This window comes from Papilio polytes, unplaced genomic scaffold, assembly GCF_000836215.1.
Source record: "Papilio polytes unplaced genomic scaffold, Ppol_1.0 DF823923.1, whole genome shotgun sequence".
Lineage (NCBI taxonomy): Eukaryota > Metazoa > Arthropoda > Insecta > Lepidoptera > Papilionidae > Papilio > Papilio polytes.
In genome coordinates, this window is record NW_013525281.1 from 5849009 (window position 1) to 5860546 (window position 11538).

Consider the following 11538-nt stretch of genomic DNA (forward strand, 5'->3'; position numbering starts at 1 on the left):
TGAAGAGGCGCGGTACCGAATGATCCGTACACGAGACCATTAGAGCTCACTACTGGTCTCCAACCGCTTTTTGAAACTGGTAGTGCCTGGAAAGAGATTATACAATTTTAGACAAGATACATTGAATGTTTAGTACTGTAAAAAAACTCTTTGATTATTTAGGGCAAATGTAGTTATAATTACAAAATATATGTACCCCATGAGATGCTGAGCGTCGATGATGTTTCTCGCAACCCGCAGTCAGTAACAGAAGCTGTAGGGTCGCCGCGCACAGCCACACCTCAAAACCTGGAATGTTTAATTAGCGAATTATAAATAAATAAAACACCTGGAGCTAAAGTATGATTTTTACATTAAATCAAAAAGTCTTTATAAAATTAAATTAATTCTCAACCGGATTTCTTATTTAATTAAACATGATTCTGTTTTATTATCTGCGACAATCGCTTTATAACGACCTGATTAAAGTAATTTATTCGTCACGTTGTTGTTTTCACTCGATTTAGATATACATTATTACTTTCTTCATTCTATGTTTTATTAAAATGTAATTGTGTTTTGTGTGATAAGATAATTAGTAATTCAGCCACCATTTAGTTAAAGTTGACATAATTTTAATTAAGTAGGAATGGCGACTGGTCAGCTATAAAAACATCGAAACCGACACCACATGAGTGGAGTAAGGTTAGGGAAATAATGATTTAGATATCAAATATAGAAGCAGTTCATCAACATTAAAAAATAAAGGAATATAATTATTATTCTTCTATCGAATTGTTATATTAAACAGCTGAGTCCTATGTCTAGATTAAGTTATAGAGAAGATTGGGTCATGACCTAGCTGGAGTTTTAGTTTTAAGTGAATTTTCCGTCACATAAACAGTTCCTTATACGATTGAAGGCGATGTATGAAAGTCGCACGGCATTATTGAATTGCCGGTTGTTAGTTGTCAACTGCAATTTGCAATATTTCCCGTATGTGAAAGTGAAATTCAACGCTTGTCATTTAAAAGACAATAACTGAGCCCGTGGGAACTGGCGAAACAGACCATGTTTTGTCATTATATACTTCCGACTCCTTGATTGTTATGTATATACACATACATATACATAAAAAATCATACAGTGATCTACAGGACAGTATGTATTCCACATGTATTTTAAAAATAAAATGAAATGTAAAATTTAGTTGCTCACATTTGTGAAATTCTCAATTTCAGATGTCAAAATTACCGTTACCATAATAACCTTGCTTCCTTGATGTTGGCAGCTTGTAGTTTATGATCTCTTTCCCACATGAAGGTTTTTTACCAATTTATTTATCCCTTAAGTTTAATAGCGTAAAAATATATAGCCTAAAGCGTGTCGTAAGTGTAGGACTTTTTATTAAAAAGAGAATCATACAAAAATATGCTGTAATTGCTGACATCCTACGCCACAAAGTGTGTGTTTACGCTATATGTTATAGTATAGATTAGTATAGAATTATCGATGTAACACAGTCTGAAGTTAAGTTTTTTTTTTTAATAATAAAAACCTTGCGGCAATTCAAATTATATGTGGTATATTCTTGAGGAACAGTCATTGACCTGTCTGCATACTGCATTCTTCATATATTAATGGTAATGGTCTATGAGTTCTGTTCTATGGACGTCTTAAACAAACTTTCCACTGTAAAACAAAAACGTCTATTGACCGTGCGTTAGTTCTCATATGGATGTGGAAGTAAATAAAACAGACAAAAACTCGGTCGGACAGGTTTTCCGTATCTAGAGCGTGTCAGAGTATCGGCTGACCGAGACGGCGCACGGTTTTTATTCCCACGATTGCTTGCAGAATCTGTTATTAAAGTCCTTTCTTTGTATAATAATTTAATATAAAAAAGTAATTTCCTTTTCCTTTATTGGTAATGTTTCCTTTTATTGTGAAATGTACGTGAGATTTTTAATGTAGAGCAAGATATATTATGAAATTAAGTTATCTTACTTATGTATATCATAAATGCCTTTAGATGGATGGACAGATTATGATGAAATTTGTTATAAATGTAAAGAATAGTCTGCAAGAACACTGGCTACTCATTTTTGTTTTTTTTATTCCACGCAGACGGAGTCGCGGTCCAAAGCTAGTTGGTTTAATATTTTAACTCTCGATACAAACGTTCCGGAATAATGAAAATCCTACACGCAAGTGTAACTGTTAGATGGATTAGAGTTACCTTAGCCTTTGGAAGTAGAAATAAAAGTCTAACGTAGAAGCTAATGTCCCTCAAACCATGACGTAAAAAGTTCATTGCATAATAATTTTAAAGTGCCATTAGAAATTAAGGTTCCGTATAATACGTACGTTATCACTTTCTAACATTACGTGCATCGTCCTACGTGACGTTGAATACCATAGTTATGGTCACCATACTCCTTGTGAATATTTATTATCGTACCCGGACTTTTCGGTTACGAAAGTTGCCTAATTGTGATATTGGTAATTCTAATCGGATATTGCACTTCGCCCTCGGCGTCGCGTGTGTCACTAAATAATAAACGTATTTGTTCAAAATATTCTCTTTATGTGCGTCTCCTCCTCCGTCGTATAAGGGTAGGCAACGCATCTGCAATTGCGGATGTCTATGGTCAGCGGTCGCTTCGCCATTTTGTCGGTTTCAGGCGGCCGCTTGCTCGTTTGCCACCTTGTGTTATAAAATAAAAAAAAATAATGTAATCAGAAAATATTTCTTAAAGTAAAAGAGTACTTAAAGCATTTTACAGTACCCATATAGTAGAGTTTATTATGCGGAGCTTAAAAATATCTTTCCTCTAAATGAATCAGTCATTTTGAATAGATTTTTTTTAGTATAAGGTGAAAAACCAACAAGCGGTCCCCAAAATTTGCCAAAAAATCGAAGCAGACGCTGCCCAAAGACATCCGTATTTGCTTGTTACCTGCCTTTAATCAACAAAGGATGAGACGTACTGAAAGAAGATATATCTATATGCGTCCCATTCCCCTCCGAATCCACTGAACTCATTGGCTCTATTTGTTATTAGGCAATAAATAATAAAGCACGACATATATGTAACAATTATTTTGTAATAGTTATTGTTATATTACCCGGACAGTACTTTTAAGGTTTGTTTTTATGACAGTAGTTAGTAATAAAACTATGATGTCTTATTTGGTGGACTTTACGTGTTACGTTTTAGTGAAAGTGAAACTATTTTTGACATTAGGGTCCTGTACATTTACAATATTACGTCTAGATTGTTCTATTTCTGGATGTTTATTACAGTTAAATAGGCTTACCATAGTTACAAAGTTTTTCAGTTGATAATTTATAAAATTTCAGTATACTACACTAAAAATAACACTTAAGCGATCGTGTAAAAGTTAAATCAAATTTCATGATATATTATAAATGCGACATTTAAATGGGTAGTTGTTATTACGTATCTCTAAAAGGATTGAACGAATTTCGATTAAATTTGTTACAGATGTAGAACATAGTCTGGATGAACACATAGGTTACGTATTTTTTTTTAAAATCGCGCGAATGAACTCACCGGCAAAAGTAAAATAAACATTTGTTCTTTAGAGTTATTCATGTCAAGTAGTAAAAGATGTTGCTATTTGGATTAATAATATATTAGTATCTAAGCAGCGTCCGTGTACCGACCTCGTTGGTGATGTGCCAGTAACGAAAGTTACAATCGGAACTTTTCTATTGAATAATTACAGATTAGTGATAAAAGTAGGTAACATTCATACAACTTATGTATCTGTGTTTGGGTTTGTGTGGCGAGAAAAAAATGAATAAGTAAATTTTAAATTCTATTACACGAGATGGGAACTATTTAATTGTTGAGTATTTTCAGTAATTTTAAAAAAAAAATCTTTTTATGTATAACTCTCATCTTATTTTGTAACCATGTATTTTAAATTCCGCAAGATAATCGTTAAAAGAAGACGCTGCCTTCTGAAACACAGTTATTACTAGCTCAGGAGACAGAGTCCCACGAACTGTACTAAACTGTTTTAGTTCAATAAAGGATTTTCATTTTTTTTTTTATTAATGCGTCTACTTGAATGTCTGTAGCTACATGGGCGTTGCCAGCTAGGTATTGGGGTCGTGGAGGTCATTAACATGGTCTCTAAGCTCTACAACTCTTTCCTTAGACAACTTCTGGCGGAACCCATATTTATTATAACTATGACTACGCCCTCACTATGTTTATCGTATTTCAATTCATCATCATCATCATTACCAGCTCACTATATGTCCCCACCGAGGGGCTCGGAGCCTACCCTAAAGTTAGAGTGACTAGGCCATAGTCAACCACGCTGGCCAAGTGCGGGTTGGCTGACTTCACACATATCTTTGAATTTCTTCGCCGATATGTGCAGGTTGCATCACGATGTTTTCCTTCACCGTAAGCACGTCGGGTAAATTATGTACATATGAAAATTCGAAAAATCGAAAATCACATTGGTACATGGCGGGATTCGAACCCAAGACCCCTAGATTACATGTCAAGTGCTTAAACCACTGAGCCACCGACGCTCTATTTCAATTCGTATACAGTTAATTCGTGTGTACAAGCACATTTAGGTGACATGGTGCACGGGAGCTGCGCACGCGCCGCGCCGCTGAGCCACCGACCGTGTCGGGTTTCACTCGAGCTATTCGACGCGAGAAACCAACAGATACATTTTTATGCTCTTATCTCGCTCGAGAGAGCACGCTCAGGCCAATATGGCTACGGGAAACAACGGGATCATATTCTACTCGTATATTCACGTTATGGTAACAATTTAAAAACCTTAGTAATTTCGTTTAGCATCAATAGCCTAATAAAGTAAGGAAATCTGATCTTAAAGTCGTGTTCAAATCCTGCTCTTCGAATATTGTCGTCAATCGTTTTATAGCTCGATTAAAATGGTTAACGTTTGTTTAACCTCGAATTGAAACAAAGTTTTTTATGGTAAAAGCCCACATTGAAGAAGTTGTAGAGCGTGCAAGCGAGCAATACGGCACTGTCACTGACGTATAATGAACATTCATGCGAATCATTGCTCCAACAGAGAAATTTCTTCACGCTTGTTTTGAAAATCACTTGATATCATTTTTATTTCATTATCAACATATAATTATTGATTTTACTTTCACTTTAATATTTTTTGCAATCATGTAGATTAAGATGTTTGTTAAGATTTATTTAATGAATGCAAATGTTTGTATTAACGATAATAAAATTAGTCTCGATTACTAAATAAGGTTTATTAAGAAATGTGTATCTTTCTTTATGTTTGTGGCCAATAACAGTATTTATGACTGCGATGGAAATAATCGCAACAATACTCCGACAATCAGTTCCACCAAGTAAGCATTCGTTACTATTTTGTTTTACTTTTTGTTTAAAATAGTATTATTTTTTTTTTTGTAAATAAGCTTACAACATAACCTTAAATCCAATTGCTTATCTATCTACTAAATATGCATCTATATAAAAACTTATAGATTCGTAGTATGTTTGCAACTTTATATCCCATATGTTGCAATTATTTATGTTATACTAGCTTTGGGTCGCGACTCCGTCTGCGTGGAATTTAAAAATTCAAAAGCGAGTAGCCTATGTGTTCTTCCAGACTATCCTCTATATATAAAGCAAATTTCATCGAAATCCGTTCAGCCGTTTATGCTACAATAACAAACATCCATCCATCTAAACTTTCGCATTTATTATAAATGTAATTAATTAGTATGATTTAAATCGATATCGTGAGCTGTTTACGATTCGCTCTGAATTTATTGAATAACCGTATACAACATTTTCTATTTCATAACTTATTTCGATCCTAGATCTGGTTTAAAAGAAAGTTTAAATTAATCATTACTTAGATTCGAAAATAAAAATTGACTACTTCATAATTTTTTAAAGATTTCATTATGGTATTTCTATTTACTACTTTAGAAATTTGCTTAAACATAAAATGCGTATTTAAAATTTAATCGATGTCGAAAACTTCCTTAATCAATAAAACAGAACATTTCGCACGATATTGTATGATTTATTTCCCATTGTTGGATTTTTTATATAAAAAACACGATCTGTTTGACTCGGAGTTGTGAGAAGTTTATTGTGCGTATGAGAATTTAAACTGGTAATAAGTGATGCAATGTCATGTCAATAATAATAAAAAAAAACATTGTGACATTAACACAAGGTTGTCAACCACTGTTTCTAGTAATACCACTTCCTAAAGAGTACAAAAACTCTTTCTTTTCTCCTAATCAGCATACCGGATACTAAATGCTTTATGTAATATGTATATTTTATTATAAAACTATGTATTGTAGGTATAAAGCTTTCATCCGCGACTTCGTCCACGTAAATTTAAAATAAACAAATACACGTAGACTATTTGATGTTCCAGACCAACTGGTATGTACATCTGTATAATAAATATATAATAAATAATAAGATGATAATTTTGATTTTTTTTTCTTTATAAGATTAATATTGTATTTCAAATTTATTAATTACACAAAATAGTAAAATTCTTTCTAGTACTGACCTTATAGTGCAGAAATATAGCACTTATAAATATATGAAATGGAAGGGCTATAAATCTATTTTGCCATGTCTAAAACTCTAAAATCACACAAGCGTTGATGTCTTTTGCTTTAGTTTTCCTTGCTCGCCGTTTATCAGACATCAACGAATGAAAACGAAAACAGTTTGACAATTGACAATACTCGTAATACTATATATTTTTGTCATTTATAAACTACGAACTTTCGCCCGCGACTCCATCCGCGTGCTATTTAAAAAAACAAAAACTAGTAGTCTATGTGTTCTTCCAGATTATCCTCTACATCTATGCCAAATTTCATCGAGATCCGTTTGCTGTTTAGGCCACAAACTCTAACAAACATCCATTCATCCATTCACCCATATAAACTTTCGCATTTATAATATTAGTAAGATGGCTATGAAAGGTTAAAAAAACGTAAGAGAAATGAGAAACTGAGAGTGAAAAGTCCTTTTAAAGTATCATAGAAAGTGAAAAATCAATGAAAAATTTATGAGTAAGATAATCCAGTTTGTCAAACAATAAGCAAATGGTATGAATATATTCAAGCGTCGTGCTGAGGTCGATTACCATTCCGTGCCCGTGACCTTACCCGAGTTCGCTGCGTCACCACTTTCCTTGCGACGCGACGTGATTGCTGACTTACATGGATCGTGGTGACACTTTCTTTCGATTGGATAGAGTAACTTTTAAAACACATTTAATTACTTACTACAGCGATTACGTAAAGTATAATATATTTTATATTCTTAATAGCAGGATTTAGGTCCTGCACACCTCAAGAGCTTATATGAGAAAGCTTTGCTTTTAAATTTTCTTTAAAGCTTTTAACGTCCTATGTGCGTTCAATGTCGCTCAAATTAATTTTTAAATTTCAGCTGGAGTTTTTTCTATCTTATTTTTTCAGTTTTAAATAGATGTATTTTAATTAATAATTTTTGTTTATAATGAATCTCACATGTTCCCTAGTTCATAGTGAAATCTTTTTACAACTAACTAACAAAATATAAATGGAAAGCCAACGCCTTTCAAATAATTCCTAATATGATTGACGTTTAAATAGGAATGTTAACAAAAGATAATCACTCTTACTTGTAATCCCAAAGATTTCTTTAGTACCACTAAAATACGTTTAGTACAGCGTTCTTAAGGTTGTTGACCCGTATGATGGATAATGTAAAGGCGGGCTTTCATTGCCAAAACTCTCATATTAAAAATCATCTTTCTCAGTTTCCTTTAAAATGAATCTACAATGTTTTGTACTAGAGTGGAGACAATCTTATTTGATGTAATTTGATTACAAAAATAAATGATTTAAAAACAGGAACAAGAAATTCCGATGCGCTAATATCGAAGTTGCATAAAATGCGTGTTTCGTTGAATCTGATTTCAATAAACCTGTTACGAAATGCTCTTGCATTTTCCTTTCAGTGAAAGTGTTCTTAATTCAAACATAGAATTTAGGCTGTTATGCCCACTTAGTTTGATAACCATCTCCGTTTTGGGACACCTATGGAGTGAAAATGGTGTCCTTGATACTCAATGTACTGAAAAGTTTGTTAGAAAAAAGCTAGTATTCATTATCTTTGTATTAACCAAATTTAAAACTTATAATATTTAAGATTCAATTAGGTATTTTCCGACTTCAAATATTGGGAACCTTACTAACATTATAAATACGAAAGTTTCGATGGATGGATGTTTGAGTTTATAGCCAAACGGATAAATGTATCTTGATGAAATTTGACATGGATGTAGAGGATAGTCTGGAAGAACACATAGGCTCACTTTTTTTTACTTAGTGGATGGAGCTGCGGGCGAAAATTTTGTTAAGCAAACTACTTTAAAATGCTTATGTTATTATGGTTAATTTATTATCGAACTACGGTGTTAACATAGCGTAAAATAATGACTTAGTTGTAATAATTTTTATGGTATGAAAGTAACACAGTTAAATGAAAGTTTATCTTATTTAAATATAACAACTGTTTGTACTTTTTAAAAAATTAAAGAGTTATTTTAACATGCCTAGTATAGGATATGTAACTAATATAGTATAGTAATAATAAATAATATATTATAGTTACATATCTATCTATACCAATATAATAAAGCGTAAACACACACTTTTTTGTTGCCTAAGATCTCAGCAATTACAGCATATTTTCGAATAACTCTTTTTTTAATAAAAAGCCCAACACTTACATCACGCTTTAGGCTATATAATTTCACGCTGTTAAACTTAGGGGTAAATATTTTGGATAAAAACCCTAAAGAGGGAAAGAGACCATAAGTTGGTGCCAACATCAAGAAAGCAAGGTTGCCATCACAAGTCATTTTGACATTTGCAATTGATAACACATGTGAACACTAAAATATAAAATTTTCATAATTTTATGCGGATGAAGTCGCACGGGAATAGCTAGTCCAATATAATATCTTAGACCATTTATGCTTAATTAAATAGTATACGACGAACGACGATTGCTAATTATTAGCACGCTGTGGACATGTGTAATTAGAAAGTATAAATATAGTATAGACATGATCACTTTTATAACATAGCTAGTTAAAGTTGCAGTAATACGGATATGATTTACATAATTTACTTTACTAATTTTAGTCAGCATAATACTAAAGTAAGGAAAGAAAAAACTACTAATTTTTAATAAAAGTGTGACGAATTAAGCCAACTTAGCTTATCTATAAACGGACTATAGCCGTGGTTTTCTACTAGACTTTTCATACACTTCTGAATTATAATAAAACTAGCTTTCGTCCGACTCAGCTCGCGTGAAATTAAAAAAAAAACAAAAGTGAGTAGCCTATGTGTTCTTACAGACTATCCTCTACATCTATACTAAATTTAATCGAGATCCGTACAGCCGTTTAGGCTACAAACTCTAACAAACATTCATCCATCTAAAATTTTGCATTTAGAAGTAAGATTATTTAGTACGGTATATATGTGTATTGGAATTTATTCCGGTGAATAACTCTATCTAGTTCATTACGCAATAACCAATCGATACCGTTTTACCTTATTTGATTTTTTTTACGTTTCGATACAGTTTTATAGCGATCTGATCGCTTCCGTTTGTATAACTCGATTAATTTTTAACAAGCACGTGATGGCTTACTTAACAAATTGTGGTTGCAAATATGTAACGGTTTATTCTTAGATTCTTATTAAGTGTTAATAAACAGTATGGTATAGTAAAGTACATATACAGCCTTACAAATAAACGCGGTAAACTGAATATAAGCGAATATTAGTACAAATTTTGTTTATATTCAGTTTATTCCTAAGTATAACTTTATACCGTGTTTATTTATAAGGCTGATTGACATACTAGGTTTACACACGACTTCGTTCGTGCCTATAAACTTAATAACCTTATGATTTCTTCCTGGCATTTGTGCTAGATTTACCTAAATCAGTTAAGGATCTTCAGATAAGGTTTCCTCCTACATAAACAAGGTGGCAACTGAGAATCAATTCATAGAACAAATAGGTGAGTGAAGTGACTGTTATTTATTGTTTACTTCAGGCAAACAGAAATAGAATAACAAAGATGATTTAAGCACGAAATATTCAGACACGATTTTTGTTTATAAAGTAATAATTTTGCATGCTAAGATTTTCGTAGAATAGATTTTAATTCGTGTCTCAGTTATCAAATACAATGGAAGTGAAATTGCTTTTAATCGATGATGCTTCACTTTCTATTTATCTTAGTAAAATTATTTTAGGGCACGATAATTCTAATGTCTTCAATACATAAATACTTTTTTTTAACTTAAAAAAACGAGACATACAGTATTAAAGTAACTTAACGAGATATTGAATAGAATTTTCTAGAATATATAGTATCTTATAAAAACTGAGTTCATTGATATGTAGAAATCAAAGTAAAAAGCGCATCACGAGCCGACTTTTTCCTAAACAGGATTGCGATCGTTTGCACTACGCTTAGCATTTGAATGCACCACTAAGCCATAACGGACTTAATAACTTAATTTACACTATTTATAAGCATCTAGTGAATTTTAAGTAAATCGGTTTTCATAAGTTTTATTTTTCTTTTAAACTTCCTAGTAATTTCGTCGTTTTAAAACAATAAACTAAAATTTTGTTAGCATTTTTTTTACGACTAATGACTAATTTATTCGTTTAATTTTTTTTTTTTAATTTTAGGAATCGTACTTACAAAAAACACTACTTTTAAAAGTAAACAAATAAAAAAAACTTACTGTTCATTCTTAATCTATTTATCGTCCTCACAATTATCATAACGGTCACAAAATAAAGGCGTGTACACACTGCAGCATCACTGTCACAGAACTGAATGAGTTTGACCTAACTTAGATCAGAATTGTAACGTGCGTCGCGGCGTGTTGCACGACTGAACAGTGCCGAGTGGTGACTGAACATCGGCCGCTGTGCAGCGACTGTTTACCAAGACTATGGAGGGTGGGTGCACGTACTGCTGGAATATTCGTAGCAACCATAGTTGTGGATTGTGACGACATAGTAACCCAAAATGTAACTGCTTATAACGAAAGTTAAATGTTTGTATTGTGTATTGCATGTGAGAATAAAATATTGTTTTATTTCCTTATATTAAACTCTATCTATGTAATTGCATAGATGTAATATGCAATTGTTTATCTGCAATTTAATTTTAAGTGTATATTAAAGAAACGTATTCGTCTAAAATATTCTCCACAAACGTACTGTTTACTGTCGTTTACTAATCTCATAAAAATTGAATGTATCCTATATGGTGGAGATGCAAAAACTAATTTACTAGCTTTCGCTCACTTCTCCGTCCACGTGGAATTAAATACAAACAAAAGTAAGTAGCCAAATACAAATAGAATTTGTATCCTTGCAGGATATTTTTTACATCTATGCCAAATTTTAACGAAATCCTTTAAGCAGTTTAG

At 32.4% G+C, this 11538-nt stretch overlaps 1 long non-coding RNA gene across 1 annotated transcript; it reads right to left on the bottom strand.

Annotated features, from left to right (window-relative positions):
* Positions 1 to 11047, bottom strand: LOC106102288. The gene is made up of 3 exons (XR_001225558.1): positions 10843 to 11047; positions 197 to 288; positions 1 to 86 (listed from the first exon to the last, which is right to left on the bottom strand). It is a non-coding gene; the product is annotated as an uncharacterized LOC106102288 (long non-coding RNA).
* Positions 11048 to 11538: the final 491 nt, after the last annotated feature.